At 35.3% G+C, this 19,715-nt stretch overlaps 1 pseudogene; it reads left to right on the top strand.

Annotated features, from left to right (window-relative positions):
- Positions 1-3,272: 3,272 nt before the first annotated feature.
- On the top strand, positions 3,273-18,372 carry LOC100978887 (NEDD4-like E3 ubiquitin-protein ligase WWP1; annotated as a pseudogene).
- The last annotated feature ends 1,343 nt before the right edge of the window (positions 18,373-19,715 follow it).

Genomic DNA, 19,715 nt, shown 5'->3' with positions numbered 1-19,715 from the left:
TTTTAATGGTATTATTTGTTTGGTTTATTGTTGTTTGAGTTCTATGCAAATTCCGAATATTACTTCCTTGTTGGATGAATATTTTGCAATTATATTTTTCATTCACTAGGTTGTCCCTTTTATTATTATTATTTTTTGAGACAGTTTCTTGCTGTGTCAGCCAGGCTGGAGCACAGTGGCCTGATCACACCTCATTGCAGCCTTGACCTCCAGGGCTCAAGTCATCCTCCCACCTCAGCCTCCCAAGTAGCTGGGACTATAGGCACACACCACCACACCCAGCTGATTTTTTTTTTTTTTTCTATAGAGACAGGGTTTCGCAATGTTGCCCAAGCTGGTCTAGAACTGGGCTCAGGCCATTTGTCCATCTCAGCCTCCCAGTGTTAAGGTTGCAGGTGTGAGCCACTGTGCCCAGCCCAGGTTGTCTCTTTAATCTATTGACTATTTCCTTTACGATGTAGAAATTTTTTAGTTTAATATGGTCTCATCATCTATTTTTGTTTTGATTGCCTGTGCTTTTGAAGTCTTAGCCATCTCTTTGCCACAACCAATGTCTTGAAGTGTTTTCCCTATGTTTTCTTCTAAGAGTTTTATAGTTTTGGATCTTACATTCAAATATGCAAACCATGCTGAGTTGATTTTTGTGGATGGTGAGGAAAAGGGGTCCAGTTTCATTCTTCTGCATATGAATATCCAATTTTCACAGCACTATTTATTGAAGAGACTGTCCTTTCTTCAATGTATGTTCCTGGCAACTTTGTAAAAGATTAGTTGGCTGTAAATACATGAATTTATTTCTGGTTTCTCTATTTCTAGGCTACCATAGCTTTGTAATATAGTTTGAAATCAGGTATAATGCTTCCAGGTTTGTTCTTTTTGCTCATTGCTTTGGGTATCCATAATATTTTGGGGGGTTTCATGTGAATTTTAAGATTGCTATATCTAATTCTGTTGAAAAATGACACTGACATTTTAATAGGAATTGCATTGATGCTGTAGATTGGTTTGGGCAGTATGGTCATTTTAATGATATTTCTTCCTATTGATGAGCACTGGATATGTGTCCATTTGTTTGTGTGTCCATCAGTTTTTTTCATCAGTGCTTGGTAGTCATTCTTGTAGAGATCTCTCATCTTCCTAGTTAAATATTTTCCTAGATATTTTATTTTTTTACCTATTGTAAGTAGGATTACCTTCTGATTTCTTTCTCAGCAATTTCATTATTTGTGCATAGAAATGCTACTTTTTTCTGTGTTTTTGTATTCTGCAACTTTACTGAATTTATTGATCAGATCTAATAATTTTTTTGGTAGAGTTTGAATGTTTTTCTAGATATTAGGTCACATCGTCAGTAAAGAGGGACAATTTGACATCCCTTTTTTTCCAGCGTACATGCCTTTTTTTTTCTTTCTCTTGCCAGGTTCCTCTGGCTAGCACCTCCAGTACTATGTTGAATAGAAGTGGTGAAAGTAGAAATCCTTGTCTTGTTCCACTTCTTAGATAAAAGACTCTCAGCTTTTTCTCCTTCAGTATGATGCTATCTGTGAATTTCTTCCATATGACCTTTATTATATTGTGCTATATTCCTTCCGTGCCCAGTTTCTTGACAGTTTTTTATCATAAAGGGATGTTGAATTTTATCAAAAGCTTTTTCTGCTTCAGTTGAGGTGATCACATGACTTTTGTCCTTCATTCTCTTGATGTGATGTATCCTGTTTATTGATTTGCATATGTTGAACCATTCCTGTATCCCTAAAGTAAATCCCACTTGATCATGGTGTATCATTTTTTTGAGGTGCTGTTGAATTTGGTTTGCTAGTGTTTTGATGAAGATTTTTGTGTCTGTGTTCATGAGGGTTATGGGTCTATAGTTTTCTTTTTCTGTTGAGTCCTTTTTTGGTTGTGGTAGCTGGATAATGTGGCCCTCATGGTACAAACTAGAGAGAATTACCTCAAATTTTTGGAATACTTTAAGGAAAATTGGTGTTAGTTCCTCTTTGAAAGTTTGGTATAATTTAGTATAATCAGTGAAGCCATCTGATCCTGGACTTTTTTGGGGGCGAGACTTCATTACTGCTACTATCTCATTACTTGTTACTGGTCTGCTCAGGTTTTTTATTTCTTTGTGTTTCAATCATGGTAGGTTGTATGTTTTCAGAAATTTATCCATTTCCTCTAGATTTTCAAGTTTGTTAGCATGGAGTTGCTCATAATAGTATCTGATGATCTTTTGTATTTCTGTAGTATCAGTGGAATGTTGTGTGCCCTGACTTTCCTGTTCAGTGGGCGGGGTGGGGATACAAGGCAGAGTAGCACCACTTGGCTCACCCACAAATACCCCAGTGCTGTGTGCAGGCACCAACTCTGATGGGTGTCTGGGGGAACTCCTGGTGAAATGCATTGAGGTCTCCACAGGGGGAGGGGGCTGAACTAGCTCCACATGTTAGACAAGCAGGAACATGATCTGTTTCCTTATTCCACCCCTTTCCTGGGCCCTGTGACTCTCAGGGCAGCCACCCACTGTCATCTATCTCCAGGACACCATGTGGCTGAGAGCCACAGAAAATGCTTAATGGCCTTGGGGTAGAACTGCTTCACTCAGCCTAATACAGACAGCTTTGTGGTTTCTCTGTTCTCCAATGTGAGAACACTGCTGCTTCACATAGAGAGGGGTAGAGGCTTCACCTTTTGGCACATATGAGTGGGTGTCAGCTGTGGTTGTGGTGGCTGGTTAAGTGGACCCAACCTCAGAACCTAGGGGAGTCTGAGGACTCAGACTGAGGGAGTGGTCAGGCGCCAGCAGTGATGGAGTGGGCTAGGAAATCTCTGTGTCCCCAGGACCCTAAATGGCCAACTAGATGGTGTATAACAGGCCTGGAGTGACTGGGCCCAGAATAAGCCAGCAGACTTGTTCTTATGTCCCTAGAAGTCAGGTGCCCTCTGTGATAGGGAGAAGCAGGCTGCTGATTTCCGGGTCATCAGCAGAAATTTCAGTCAGGGGCAGGCAGAATGCTCAGGCAGTGGAAGAGTGCTGAGATGGTGGGAGCTCCAGGGTAGATCACAGGCCTGTGGGGGCTGGGCTCTCAGAAAGTTTCCAGGGTGCATCTGAAATGATAAGGCAGGAGCAGGACAGCTGTGCTGAAGGTATTTTACATGGAAGACAGGCCTTCCTGAGTGGGAGCAGTGAAGGGAGGGAGCTGTGTGGCACATGGCCCACTTGAGCCTCCCTCTCACAGGTGCAGTGGCAGTATCCTGCCTTGGGATCTGCAAGCATGCGTGGCCTCCCACTCTCTTCCTGGCCTGGAAGTGCTGAGGGCAGCAGCGGTGGCAGTGGCAGCCCAAGGGCATATCACCAGGCTTTGGGGCCTGTGCTCTCAGAAGAATACCGTTCAGCAGTGAGAATGCTCGAGCAGGGGCAGTCCTGCTGCTGGAGAAAGTAGGCCTCCTTCAGCTGGAGCAGTGGAGGCTGGCAGCTGTGGGGCACGTAGCTTGCTTGCACTTTGCTCCTGTAGAAGTGGGGTGGATTTCACTGTTGGGCCATGTTTCCCCGCTTCCAGCATGGCTTGGTGGCAGCAACTGCTGTGGAGGCCAAAGGGTGGATCACCAGCCCCGGGTTGGGGATGGCTCTCAGAACATCTGGCTGCAGCCAGCATGCTCAAGTGGGAGCAGGGTGGCTGGGCTGCAGACCTGTCTCAGAGCCAGGTCGAGTTTAGCGGCGAGCAGCAGAGACAGGCAGTTGCGTGGTGCCGTCTTCTCACCTGTTGGGTTGTTTTTTATGATATCTCTGGCAAATTTCTCATTCATATCCTGAATCGTTTTTCTGGTTACTTTGTGTTGTTTTTCAGTATTCCCTTATATCTTATCGAACTTCTTTAAAGTTGATATTTTGAGTTCTTTTCTGGGTTTTTATAACTTTTTAAAAATGGGGATCTTTTGCCGAAGAATGATTGTGTTCCTCTGGAGGAGTCACATGTTTTTGCTGTTTTCATGTATCCTTACACTGGTATCTGTGCATCTGGTATAACAGTCATTTCTTTCAACTCTTAGAATTTGCATTCCCCAGACCCCTGACAGAATGCTTAGGTCGAGGGTGGCTGCAGTTGTGCTGGATCCAAGCCACTGGGGAGGGTGGGGCTGCCTTCAGTGGTGGCAGCCTAAGCTGGCAAGTGAGGAACACCCACTCTGTTTGTACTTCAGCCATGGTGATGGCTGCTTCACTCACACCTCAATCCCAGTGACTCTGGGCCCCCGGTCAGTGTGCAGGCTCTTGTGAGTTGGGATTTCAAAATGGTACCTTGCTGTAGCTGCTTAGGACTCAGCGAGAGTGTGGGACCCAGGACAAATCCTTCAAGTGCTTCATATTTTTAAAGAGAATTTCTTTTTTCTCTATTCCATTACTATCATCTTCTCTCAATTTTATGTTGTTTTTAAAAGTTTACAGTGATTTACTTAGGCTTAGCCATTATATATAGTTTATTCTTATTCCATTTTTATTTTTACATTTAGCTTTCATTTTTTGCTTCATATATTTGCCTTTTTTTCCTGAAAAATAAAAGCCCTTGTTTTCTTCCATTTTGGTCTACTATATATATTTTCTGAATATTTACAACTCTTGTAACTTTTTCTAAGAAATAGCATGCCTGTAATTTCATTGCAACTATTACAAATGTTTTACACAATTTCATTTTGTGTTTTTTTGAGTAGTGCCTTCTATGATATATTGTACTTATTAGCTCTTTGTTTACATTTCTTTCTCTAACATTTTCCCCCACATTTCTTCTTGATTTTAATCTTTGAGTTATGATCAGTAGGGTCTGAAGAGAAGTAGTGTGAGAGGCAAGGGTAATGTTAGAAGGGTTGTGAATTAGAGCAAACATTAGCTTTCACTTTGTGTCAATGTTTAAAAACAACCTCTCACTAAATCTGACTTTTCTTTGTTTTGAGCTGTGTCGTTACCAGGTGTGAGGTATTGAAAAAGAGAATGTAGATTGCAGCAAGACCCTTTAAGTCACAACCTTTTAAAAGTTGCCTATATTTAAGGTGTACAACATGATGTTTTAATACAGATCAAACCTTTCTGTGCTTGAATCTTTGGCTTGTTTTTCTTTACCTCCTCTTTGCCTTCACATTTGGCAAGTTTCCAAACTAGAGACAAGTTTGTGTATAATATAAATTGCTTATTTACATGGTTTCTGTTAAATCTCCTCTTTGGAAGTCCCTGATGTCAAACTAAACTTTTATAGCGCATTCTCTATAGTCTGCCCCCCATTCTCCCTTAAGCACATCCCTATGAAGTACCAATCTCTGATTTTAGATATCATTATATTCCAATGATTATAGGGTTTATCTTTCAACAACAACATCACATGTTGGAAAAGATATATCTTGTTTGAAGTCTGACACAGCATCTATACATATTCCCTCCTCTTCACCCAGAAGTCACAGATTTTGGCCCAATTAGCTGTATAGTATTTGAATTTGTGGCATTACCCAACTTTCTGGATGGTCACGTGGTAGTTAATTTGTTCATGTTTCAAAGAATGTGAGAACCACAATTGTTCTGCTTACCCTTATATTCAGAAAGATCAAACTGTTGGTGTTTCTTACATTTTAGGGCTTAAAAATTTTGTTGAATGAATGAGTAATTGAAAGAAAAAATGAAATAAAAATGAAACAGCCTTGGAAACCATTATATACATGGTAATCTGCAGTACAATCCTAACATTTTAAAGAAGATAGGCCTGTATCCAGTAAATATATAATATATTGCTATTGATTTAGCTTTATATTTGATATTTATAGTTTTTTCTTCTAAGCAATGTTATGTCAAAAGACCCAAATTTAAGTGAATGTGAAGTCTTAATTTTCTGTATAGACACTATAGATATTTTCTAAAATAAATATATGATATAGTGGACAGTGGAAATTTTCAATAAGGAAAAATTATTTTACTGAATGAGATTAGCAGAAATATCTAATTGCTTTCTTTCTTCACTTTTTTTCTCTTCAAATGTACTACCTGACACATTGCATACTTCTTTCCTACAGTGTAAATAAATATACAGCTTACTTTAAGATTTGCCATATAAATTTTTCTCTACGTCCTCATTTTACTTTGGTCATTCATAATTTTATGGTAAAACTTGTGAATATAAACAAAGTATAACTTCTTAAAACTATTCATAAACAATGTGAAAAATAGATACAATATAGTCTTAGCATATAAAAAATCACAGATATATGTGTCTATTCTTTTAAGGAAAAGTAGCTTCTGAGGATATTTTGTCAATATAAACACTGAATAAATTTTAAAATTCAAAGCTATAAAATCTTCCTTAGAAAAATGTTACATTGATGAATGTTCCTTATGAGAATGACTTCCTTGGATTGTAAATGTGTCCCCAAACCAGGAAAGTAAAACACTCTTCTCCATCATGCCAGAAGATCATATGTAAGTCCTATCAGGGAAAGAAGGGAACTTAAATGCATTATATTTCTTGGTAAATTATAATCAAAATCATTATCAAACTTTAAGAGAGGCAAATTAGTAAGCAATTCTTCAAAGAAATCAAATCTCTTGAGCAGTTGCTGATTTTATGTGTGAACACTTTCTATAAACATCAACCTCATTGATAATGTAATTTTCAGGGAGTACCTGAAGTAAGTCAAAATCCTGACACATTTAAAACTAACAAGAATTCAGTGGAAAAAACCTTACATTCAAACTATAACTGTTTGGTAAAGGTGTTTTATTCAAGATTCAAGATTATTTTCAAGTCAGGAAGAGTTCATTATCAGAGCATTGTAGTAATAGCTAGGCCTAGGGAGAAAGAGTAAAATTACAAATCTGGAACAAAACAATAGAATCTCCAAATGCCAAATGATATTTTGAAAAGTAGGAAATGGTAAGTTGAACATAGCAATTTAGAAAATGGGGATAGATGTTTAAATTACCTCGCAAACTAGAGGATCACTGGGTACAAGTGGAGTAGACTTTTTTTTTGTTTAATGTTGCATTATTGGAAAGTAAAACTAAATAAAAATATCATTATAATAAATAAACCAATTGTATAGACTGTTAGAAGAGGAATTAATATGTGCAAATATGAAAGAAACCTAGGTCTTAGAATACAATGTATCATGCATTGTCAATGATTTTGACAGAAAACACTGAATAAAAATATAAAAATAAGCAATAAGAGGAAGTGTAAGGAAGTAAGAAAAAGTATGGCATTTTTCCTATTATTCATATTTAGTACTATGATTATATGTAAATAAGGTAAATATTGGAAAGAATGGTAAGATTAAAAGGCAACTCATTCTCTCTATTATAAAAATATTTGTCTGAACACTATCAAGAATCCAGATTTGTGAAAACATAATGCTGGAAGTAGAAACTTCTAGAGATAAAGACTTGACTGATTAGAAATATCTGAAATCTAGAAACACAGTGCTAAGAGATTTAGTCCTACCTTGCAGTTGAAACAACTAAAAAATGATGAACAATTTCATAAAATATAATATGCATATTTTTCTTAATTTTAATAACTTTCACTTTAAATATACACACACATATAAATACACACATGTGCAGGTCAAAACAAAAACAAAATGTGGTCATTAATAAGCACATCTAAATCAACCCTACAGTGACACAGAAATAATTTTTCTATTCCATTGTTTCTAAAAATCAAATAGATAGAAATGTTTTAATTTTCTCTAGTTAAAAAAATTTGATTCCTCTTCAGTCATAAACAGTTTCACTTAATTGATTAATTAGCATAATTATAGTACAGCATTTTTGCTACCACATTGGGAAAAAAAAAAGCACAGAACTTAACAAGCAGTTGTTATACAATAAAGTTTTACTTAATGAGCAAAATAAATATATATAAACATACACAGAAGAGAAAGTTAAATACTGTTTGGAATCAAAAGTAAATGAAATTATATAAAAATATTTATATTTGGATTACGCTCTTTGGGGTATTCACCTTTCCATAGTAATCATTACTGATTTACAATGTAGTAATATATTAGCCTTGAAAAATACTGATCATACTAACATTTGTAGCATAGCATGCTATGTTTTAAATTTTCATTTAAGAATAATTATCTTAGAAAGATGCATGAAGAAAATTATAAACAATTTACAGTGCAAAGATGTACATATATTTTTCATGTATATATATCTTAAACTATACATATATGTTGACATGTATGTGCATATATATGTATATATGCTTGTGTATAGATATTGCTAACCTCGTGTCTCTCATACATGTCTCTGTCTTCTGAAGAATACCCTGGATTTGTTTTTTCCTCTGCCTGTGTACCACCTCCTATACTGTTTTCAAGGTAGGTCTTCCAGTCACCAACCTTTTGAAGCTTTATATGCCTGAGAATATTTCTACTGTGGCTTTCCATTTCAGTAAGAATTTGACAAGATATAAAACTGTAATGAAAGATTCTTTTGTCCATGTTTTTTGAATGCTACTTCATTTCTTCTTATATTCACAGTTGTTATTAAAATGTATGATATCAGTCTAACCACTCTTTCTTCATAGATGATCAGCTCTTTATGGAAATTGATAAGATATTCTCACTGACTTTGATATATTTACTTTTTACCATAATATATTGGTTTTTCCTAATCTCTCTTATTTTACATGTTATGGGCCCATTTATCTTTCATTTGGGACATTTATTGCTATGATTTCCAAAATATTTCTACTTTCCTACTTTTACTTTTAAATATTTTCTGTGATACTTGCTGTCTGGATGTTGGCACCTTTACTTTTATCTCCACATCTCTTAACTTTTCTTTTATATTGATTTATTTATATTTTTCAACGATTGTATTTATTTAAAACAAACTGACAGGTTCAAGTACCTGTCTTCAGAAAAGCCAGCAGCTTTTTTTTTTTTTCTTTTTAACAACCAGTGATACCTCTAGCTGGCTTCAATGTTAGCTGCAGAAAATGACCTTTGCGGACCTTTACCTCCAGGCTGGGAAAAAAGGATGGATTCAACAGACAGGGTCTACTTTGTGAATCATAAAACAAAGCAACCCAGTGGGAAGATCCAGGAACTCAAGGCTTCCAGAACGCAGAACCCCTGCCAGAAGGCTGGGAATTTTGTATACTCATGAGAGTGTTAGGTACTTTGTTGATCATAACACAAGAACAACAGCATTTCAAGATCCTTGCAATAGGAAGTCATCTGCAACTAAAGATAGTCCACAAATTGCTTATGATTACAGCTTTAGGTGGAAACTTGCTCACTTCTAGTATCTGTGCCAGTCTAATGCACTACCAAGTCATGTAAAGGTCAGTGTGTCCCGGCAGACATTGTCTGAAGATTCCTTCCAACAGATTATGGCATTAAAACCCAAGACTTATGGCAGTTATATATAATATTTAGAGAAGAAGAACTTCATTATCGTGGCCTAGCAAAAGAATGGTTTCCTTGCTTTCATATGAAGTTTTGAACCCAATGTATTGCTTATTTGAGTATATGGGCAAGAACAACTATTGTCTGCAAAGAAATCCAGCATCAACCATTAATCCAGACCATCTCTTATGCTTCTGTTGTACTGGTCATTTTAGTGCCATGATGCTATTTCATGAAAAGTTTATTGATGGTGGTCTCTAGTTACCATTCCATAAGTGTATGTTAAGTACAAATCTTTCTATATTTATATTGCTTTGCCCTTCCCTTCTTTTGAGATAGTCCATCTCACTAACTTGTTCTAATAGGTATCCACACTACTAGTAATAAATTCTATTATATCCTTCATGCAGCTATTAGATTTTTTAATCCCTAATATTTTACTTAGTTGTATCTATCATTTTTTCTCTGTTTTTATTTCTCATGTGCTCATGCATCTCCTTAATTGTATTTCTAATCCTTATCTTGAACCCATGGCCTTCCATTAAAATAACTTTACTTCTTATGGTACTTCTCATTCTTTGTCTTTTAAAATTCCCTCACCAGATTTTGTTTGTTTGTTTGTTTAGTCTAGTGTGACCATATTTCTATGGAGGGCATACCCTAGTTATATCAGCAAAAAAAAAAAAAAAAAAAAAAATCAATTCAAGAAGGGATGAGGCCTAGAGTATCCCATATTTGTAATTATTTCCACTATTTATCACCTCTCTAATGCTTCAGGTTAGAGATTAACTTTAACCCCCTGCTTATCCCCATAAAGCAGCATGGCATTAGTTTGAGGGTGAAACTTTTTATAATCTGGAGCCTAAATTAAGACTGATTAGTCTTGAGAATGTGGAGATGAAGATGAAAGGGGGTGATGGTTTGAACAGGAGATGGGGTTCCAAGATTCCTAGATTCTGCACTAGCTTCTGCAATTTCCCTGATTTCACTCTAAGGAACAAGTTATCACTGAGCTGAGATTTTGTAGGGCTATTAAATTAAGGGGGCCTCTCTCACAGCAATGATGGAGAAAGAGGTATGAGCAGAACAAACTACTTTTTTCTGATTTATCTTCCATATAAGCAGACACCTGCTATAAAGACCCTCATTCATTTGTCTGTCTCTCTGGATGTGTTTTAGTTCACAGTTTCTACTTTCCTCTCTCCTCAGATCTTTTAATAATTCCTTCTTCAGTTTCTTTACATTTGATGACAGGGAAGGGAGCTTTCCACCAGTGCTAATTCCCTTCTTGGCAGAAATTAGCTCTATTGACAGTTTATCAACTAATTGAAAAATTAAATAACAGTGTTATCAGTAAGCATTGCTTAGTAATTTGTAGCAGTTACTGTTGGTTACATACCTAGCATTCTCTTGGAAACAATCTTTATTCTTTTCTAATAGTATCCTAATTTTTTCTTTTTGGTAATTATTCTTATCCACATAGCTATGAATTTCATTAACCCAACAGTTATTATTTCTTCCCCTAGCTGTACTGCTTTAAGAATGATGTGGCTCTATTATGTCCAATCACACATGATAGGGAGCTGCTTGGGAAATGTGTTCTTGGAAAGCTTTTTTCTTTTTCTTTTATCACAAGAGTAGTGATCCACATTTTATTTTGTTGTCCTGTCTGAATTTAACACATAGAACTGCTGCAGACTTCTTGGTATCTACCTGAAGGCGAAGCCCACAAACAGGCATATAGAGTGCAAAGAACTTTAGGAAAGTGGATCTTAGCCCTGAAGTACTATGTCTGGAACCATCCTAATTCTGAACCACTTATTATGGAAAATAATACAATAATAATCGTAATAATTCATACAATATAATGCAATAATACAACACAATAAAATAATTCAATAATAATTTTATTGTTTAAGTCAGTTTGGAATTTGGCATGTTTGTTACTTGAAAATAGGACATTCTAACTGAAGTGTTTAAATTTATCAAAAGAGTTTAAAATTATTTATAATTAATCAAGCTCCTTGATGCATGACTATTTATTTTAATGATCTATAAACTCATATGTGTTGATCATGAAGATGAAATGATTAAAACTGAACATTTCTCAGCCAAGTAAAGCAAATTAATTTCATTGAAAATGAAAACCCCCAAGACAAATTATCATATTGATATACCTTACGAAAATGAGTTTGCAAACTTTAAAAAATCTATACTTAATACAAAGCCATAGAACTCAGCCAAATTAGTGTACTCATAACTATATAATCCTAGGAGAGTCACCCAATTCTAAACAACCCCCTGTGGGGAAACAACTACAAGAACACTATCTCCACTCTTTTAATATATTTTTCCTATTGATCCCAAACTACTAAAAATGTGCTATTTCACAAAAACTGTGTATTTGAGGAAGGGACATATTTTATTTCAGGTTTAATTTGTTTTACTGAGGTTTTCTAAGTGTTTAATATGTACATTGTTTTCTGAATACTAACAGGGAAAATTTGTATGAATTTATTTTTTACAAGTTTTCAACTGTAGATTGGGCTTAGCTGAGTGGGGGTGATCTTATTTTTCTTCATTTTAATATGGGCATTCAGGCACATGGTTAAGGATACAAAGGTGAACAGAAGGCTGTTGGGAACAAGCCCCCCAAAATCTGGCCATAAACTGGCCCCAAAACTGGCCATAAACAAAATCTCTGCAGCACTGTGACATGTTCATGATGGCCATAAAGCCCACGCTGGAAGATTGTGGGTTTACCAGAATGAGGGCAAGGAATAGGTGGCCCGCCCAGGGCGGAAAACCGCTTAAAGGCATTCTTAAGCCACAAACAATAGCATGAGCGATCTGTGCCTTAAGGACATGCTCCTGCTGCAGTTAACTAGCCCAACCTATTCCTTTAATTCGGCCCATCCCTTCGTTTCCCATAAGGGATACTTTTAGTTAATCAAATATCTGTAGAAACAATGCTAATGACTGGCTTGCTGTGAATAAATATGTGGGTAAATCTCTGTTCGAGGCTCCCGCTCTGAAGGCTGTGAGACCCCTGATTTCCCACTTCACACCTCTATATTTCTGTGTGTGTGTCTTTAATTCCTGTAGTGCCTCTGGGTTAGAGTCTCCCCAACTGAGCTGGTCTCGGCAGGAGGCAACTCAAAATATTTCAATGAATTAAAAACAGTACAGACAAATGTCTCCTACGTTTTTCCATTAATCATTGACTTAGTGAACTAAAACATAACCAATAAAGTCTGTCAGCATTATAGACAGCAATGATATTTTCTTTTATTTTTGCCAAAAATGCCCATGAATGGTGTTTTTCAAACTAAATATGCTAAGAATATTTTAAAGCTTTTTGCTTTGAATTTTTAGTCTATGGAAGATTCATATATTTGAAAAATACAATTATATTAATTATGAGAAAAATACTAATGCTCCTGGATTCCATCACAATTAGCAGTTTGCTAAACACTAACTCTCAATTTCTGTTTTCATCTATTTACCTGAAACAAAATTTCTCAGCCTGACCTGGTCTGTGGGCTACTATTTGAGTAGCATTGCAATAAAGCAATCTTTTTCCACTTGAAAGGAGGGAGAAACTCAACTTGCCACAGGGAATAATGTTTGTCTGAAAGTTCACAATATAGTTTTATGTTTACTACATGGCAACATCATGAATAAATCTTTATCCTGATAGTTGGTCAAAATCTATTTGACACCAGATGATAAAGATAGCACATTTTATGAATTGCATCAAACTAAATAGTTTTTTTTATTATGACAGGATACTAAATACAATGCATAGGGATGAATAATCACATATGGTGAATATAACCAGAATTGAGGTTTAATTATTCTGAACCCATGTGCCTAATTCATATCCCAAAACCTGTTACTTATTGTCTCTGTGATCTTGTAAATGTATTAACATTTCTGTTTCTCATCTGTTTGTCTACGTCACAGAATATCTACAAGTGAGGTAACTTAAAACTTCTCTAAATACCTTAATGTTTATTAAGGGTTTAGTAGTGGTAGCTGTCACTAATTATTATTTATTACCAAATGATATTTTAAAAATACCAGATACTGCTCCATTTCTTTACTCCTTTTTATATTAATACTTCTCAGAAGAGTAATTTATACTTACATCCTCTTATGCCCTCCCTCTATTTCGCTGTCTCTGTTTGAAACATTCTTTCTTCCCCCCATTCTGTTCCTGTTTTGTTTCTACCTTTCTAATGAAATAGACTTTGACAAGGCCACAGGATAGCTTTAATTTGCCAAAATCAATGATCAATAGTCTATCTTCACTTAACATCTCAACAGCATTTGATACATCTTGCCACTTACTCTTTCCAGAAATATTATCTTCAGTTTTCCAAGACACCATATTCTTCTATATTTTTCGTTACCTGTTTTTCATTTGTTCTATTACATCATTGGCAACTCCTCCTGACTCCACTGACTATTCTTTTTCTTCTTTTCCAGAACTCGCATCCAGCTACATACTTTCATTAAGTGATCTTATTCAACCTAATGGCTTAAATGACTACTTTGGAGACTTCCAAGCTTACTGCAGAACCCTAAAAACTCCTGTAAGACTTAGATTTGTATATCCAATTTGTACACTATTGTTTTCCTTGGATATCTAATACTGATTTTAAATTTAGTATGTTCCAAAAAAAAAAAAAAAAAAAAAAAAAAAAAACAGGCTGCTTAATTCCAAGCTCTTTTCTTTCTAAACTCAGAAGGAAGAATCTAGTTTCTCTCTCGAACATACCATAGCAAATGTCATCACTACTCATCTATTGGCTTGTTCAGGACAAAATTCTAAGAATAATCTATGATTTCTCATTTTCTCTTAGTCCTTCATCTGTCTTGTTTATGGTGATAGCTTTAGCACCTAACATAGAAGCTAGTTTATAGGAGAACTTCAAAAACATTTAGTAAATGAATATATTTCTCTCACGTTAGTGAGGGAAATACTGATTACTTGAATAATACTCTTTTGATCATTATACTCACTGTGCTTTATTTTTACAACTTAGTAACCTCTAATATTAACCATGTAATCAGCTGTATGCTTCAAAGCCTTGAATGGGCACTGAGGATTTCTGTTGTGTGAGGAGGAAGCGAAACTAATGAAGTATGATTGTGCACTGAGAAAACTTGTTTCCCACCTCTAAAATGCACAATAATAAAAGTCATTAAAGTTTTACATATAAATGTCAGAACAGTTTTTAAGAGGACAAAAGTCTGTTGATATTCATTCTCTTCTTTTCACACACTTCAAAGTTTAAGAATTCAGGTACAATGGACTGTAGTTTTGCATGTATATTTTTATTCTGGCATGACTTCATTTCCAGAAAATATTTTAATATCTATATCCTTATATCTTCTTGCCTTCTTGTAGTCCATTTGCAAGTGTGCCTTTCTTCTACTGTCAAATATGTTTGAAATGCAGATATGTAAAAAATTGCTATCTGCTATCATTCTCTCTCCTGTGCATATATAGTCATAGTTTAAGGTAATTTCATAATATCAATTTAATATATTATTCCAATGACATGTTTTCTATATGCATCTGTCATCAAGATATTAGATTCTTTGAAAAGTAATTGGATATGTTTTATGCCAAGTCCAAACACCTATGTCAGATGACAGAAATCCTTTTTCTTACTTGTCCTACCAAAGCAAAGAAAATTTGATAATCACCTACTTGTCAAAGACAAGATACACTATGCTTTAATAATTTATAAGTTTGGATAAAATCTTCAGTCACTGTAATTTGAGATAGAAAACTTTTACAATTTTAAATGTAATACATTCTTAAAACAAAGCTTTTTTTTCTGTTTCAATTCATATAGAAGATTTCATTGTCTTCCTTTCTTTCCCATGTTAAAATCACATTTCTTGTGAAATTTTTATTGCTTGTGACAGAGTGGAAAGAATAGGTAAAGATCTTAGGATGCTTGAGTCTCATCTCCCAATATATGTACATTGAAGTTTTCTCAAGCAGAATAACTAGGATAATGGGGTGAGGACACTTCAAGTCTACATTCCAGGTTAGAGCTTTTGCTCTAGAATATGCGGTAGTCTTAACAAATAAAAATTGGATAGATCCAATGTCAGATTGAAAAGCCATATGTTCTCCATAATCAAGGACATTTAGACTCACCATTTGATCTTATCTTTCTCAGTCTTATTATTTCCAGGACAAATGAAAACAATGACAAGGTGAACTGAAAAAAAGACTCCCCTCAATGCTTGGAACAGAGATAGTATTTTTCTCCAACCACTTGTTTCATTGTTTTGGACTCTGATCTGCAAAACTTCCTGAAGAAGAAGTTGCCTGGATCCAAGCCATAGATGGAGACATGGGAGAAACCAGCATATATAGCTTCATTGCTAGACCAAACCCTTCCATGTAACATAATATTTTAAATTATTACTAGTATTTCCTTCAACAGTTCTGACTTCAAATGTCAATGTTCTTTCTTTCAAGTAGGTTGAGATCAAGTATATTTATCATTCAGCCTCACAAGTAGTGATTATTTTACTTTTCTCTTTGCCTTCACAATTAATCAGTAATGATTCTATAGACTTTCTGTCGTACACACCTCTTGTCAATATAACTTTATTGGGACATATTTTACATATCATATAATTCACTTATTTCAAGTGTACAATCAATACAAAAGAGTAAATTTACCAAGTTGTGCAATCATCACTATAAATTAGTTTTGTATTTCCCCAATAAGATCCCTCATGCCCATGAACTTTTAATCTTTGCTCCCTCGCTCTGCCTCAGGCAGACACTAGTTGTCTCTCTGTCTCTATAGATTTGCCTTTTCTGGACATTTCATATAAATAAAATCACACATTATGGGTGAGTCCTCTTGTTTTTGACTTCTTTCATTTGCCACATTTTTTAGGTTAATCTGTGTCACAACATGGTTCACCAGTTCTTTTTTATTGCTGAATAGTATTTCTTTTTCTTGATATACAGTATTTTGTATATTCATTCACTAGTTGATGGGCATATATGCTGTTTCTAATTTCTGGCTAATTCAGATTTATGTTTTTTCTTTTTATATTTTAAAATTAATTTTGCTATAATATACATGTCATACAATTTACCATTGTAATTTTTTTTTTTTTTTTTTTTACAAAGTCTTGCTCTATCTCTCAGGCTGGAGTGCAGTGCCATGATGTCTGCTCACTGCAACTGCCACCTCCCGGGTTCAAGTGATTCTTTTGTCTCAGCCTCCTGGGTAGCTGGGATTACAGGCGCATGCCACCATGCCTATCTAATTTTTCAAATTTTTAGTAGGGACAGGGTTTTACCATGTTGGCTAGGCTGGTCTCAAACTCCTGGCCTCAAGTGATCCACCCGCCTTGGCCTCCCAAAGTGCTGGGATTACAGGTGTGAGCCACCGCACCTGACCCATTGTAACCATTTTTAAGTGTACAGTTCTGGGGTATTGAATACATTCAGACTGCATCAATTCATGCTGCTATAACAAAAATACCATAAACTGGGTAGCTTATTAACAGACATTTATTTCTTACAGTTCTAGAGGCTGACAAGCTCAAGACCAAGGCTCCAGAAGTTTTGAGTTCTGGTAAGGGCCTGTTCCTTGTAGACAGTGTCTTCTAGCTGTGTCCTGAAATAGTGGAAGAAGCTAGCTAACTTTCTTTTTCATAAAGCACTAATTCTAAAGATGATTGCCTTGCCCTTTTGAACTAATCACTTTCCAAAAGCCTTCACCTCCTAATATGATCACCTCGGGCATTAGAATGTTGACATATGAAGTTGGAGGGGACACAAACATTCAGATTATAAGCATCGACCATCACCAGAGCTCTTTTTATCTTGTAAAACAGAAACTCTGTACCTATTAAACAATGACTCCCCGTTACCCTCTCCCTCCAGTCCCTGGCAACCACCATTCAACTCTCTGTCTCTATGAATTGGATGACTTTAGTTACCCAATGCAAGCAAAAGCTCATAATATTTTTCCTTTTGTGATTGTGGCTTTTTTACTTACAATGTCCTCAAGGGTCATTCATGTTGTGGCATGTGTCAGAATTTCCATCCTTTTAAGGCTGAATCATATTCTGTTGTATGTACCTACCACATTTTGTTGATCCATTCATCCTTGTGTTCCTTACACCTCTTGGCAATTGTGAATAATGCCACCATAAAAAATGGATCTACAAATATCTCTTCAAATTCTGCTTTACACTTTTTTGGGTGTATACTCAAAAGTGGAATTGCTGTATCATATGGTGATTTTTTAAACAAAAATTTTTTGGAGAAACCAAGATGCTGTTTTCCATAGCTACTGCACCATTTTACATCTCCATCAATGGTAAAAAAGAGTTAGTTTTTACACATAGTAGCCATCAATTATTATCTTTTGTTTTTTTGATAATAGACATTCTAATGCAAGGAAGGTCATGCTTCAGCTTCATTTTTGTGTGAGTTTTCTACCCACAGTTATCATGAGGGAGTGAAAGTAAAGAAGAGCAGGTGGATAATATGTTAAAATTTTAACTCTATATGTGTAAACGTTACACATAAGTAGATCTTTCCTTATTTAAAGATGAATATAAAATATTAAAATAACAGGAATATGAAGAACAAAGCCAAGATTTCCTCAAAGCTCTGCTGACTTGGTATGTAAATAATTTTTGCTGAGATAAAAGCAAAACACAAACCAAAAAAATGCACACTTCAGTTTGTTCTTATAAACTAGTACTCATATTCTTTTAAATTACTGGAAACTTAGTTTTAAATGATTGTTCTCCCGTGTTAAAATTTATTTTAACATTGGAGCATTTTTTGAAGCTTATATGAGCATGTTTCCTGCAGATGAAACAGAAACTGGGTACTCAGCACCTGAGCCCATTATGATGATAACAGAGATGGGAATTCCTGTGGAAGATTTGTGCCCCTGGTTCACAATTTGAAGCCCAATACACTTGGTTAAGGCAAAAATCAAATTAATTCAAAACAGCCATTGTATACATTCATTCATCAAATAATTTTAAGCAATTTTATTTATAGTTATTAGTTAGGAACAGGAAATTATATAGTTGGCATAAAAGACAAGGCTCCTGCACACATGGGGTTTGAAGTTATGTTGAGAACAATATATGCTAATAATATTATTGTTAATTAGTAGTGATTAATATAACAATTAATAATAATGTATGGCTACAGCAAAGAGAAGTGCTATTAAGAATAATTGCATAATTTTATGAAAGTATGAATAAGGGAAGTTTAAACAACTCAAGAATTATAGGAAAAGCTTATCTGAGGAAGTATATTTTGACAGAGATCTAAATAGGTAAAAGTTAAACAGGCCTTACAAGATCACTCTAGTTGATGTTAGAAAAAAGCCAGAGGGGACCAAATGAGGTCAGGGAGACATTAACTACAAGGCTATTTTAGTGGTATTGGTGAGTGACTCTAGGAATTGTGTGGTGGTGGCTGTTATAGTTTGAATGTTTGTCCCCTCTAAAACTCATGTGCAAATTAATCCCTAATGTGGTAGTGTTGCAAGGTGGGGCCTGTAAGAGGTGATTTATGGATTAATGAATTAATGGACAAATGTGTTATCATGGAAGTGGGAATGGTGGCTTTATAAGAAGAGAAAGAGAAACCTTAGCGAACATGGTCAGCCTCCTCTCATGTTACGCTCTGCACTGCCTCAGGACTCTGCATAGAGTCCTCACCAGCAAGAAGGCCCTCACCAGATAAAGCCCGTTGACCCTGGACTTCTCAGCCTCCATAATTGTAAGCAATGAATTTCTTTTGTTTTTATTAATAAATTACCCAGTTTTGGATATTCTGTTATAAGAAATAGAAAATAGACTAAGACAATATTAAAAACAGAGGAAAGTGTGGAGCTTGAGAGTTATTAAATAAGAAAATAGTTATTAAATAGTAAAAGATTGGTAAGAGATTAAGGTTTTGAACATACTAATGTACAAGACTTATCTTAAATCAGGATAAAAAAATCTAATTAAATGCAAAATCATAAACAATATAAAATAGAGAGGTAGAGATCAGACATTGTCACTTTACCGACTATTGGGTCCAAGATAAGGACAACAGCATCACAGAACTCTTCCACAAATAATCTATGAATTAAAAGCAACTGGGTACAAACTGATTCTAAAATGTATATGAAACTATACAGTTACAGTAATACCTAAGAAAAATCTTTAAAAGTACAAAATGTAGATGGAAATTGCCATGCCAAATATCCACCAATATTATTTAAAAAGCTATTAGATACTAATAGACA

The sequence above is a fragment of the Pan paniscus genome, chromosome 8 (genome assembly GCF_029289425.2).
Source record: "Pan paniscus chromosome 8, NHGRI_mPanPan1-v2.0_pri, whole genome shotgun sequence".
Lineage (NCBI taxonomy): Eukaryota > Metazoa > Chordata > Mammalia > Primates > Hominidae > Pan > Pan paniscus.
This window is presented reverse-complemented; position numbering and strand designations above follow the sequence as displayed.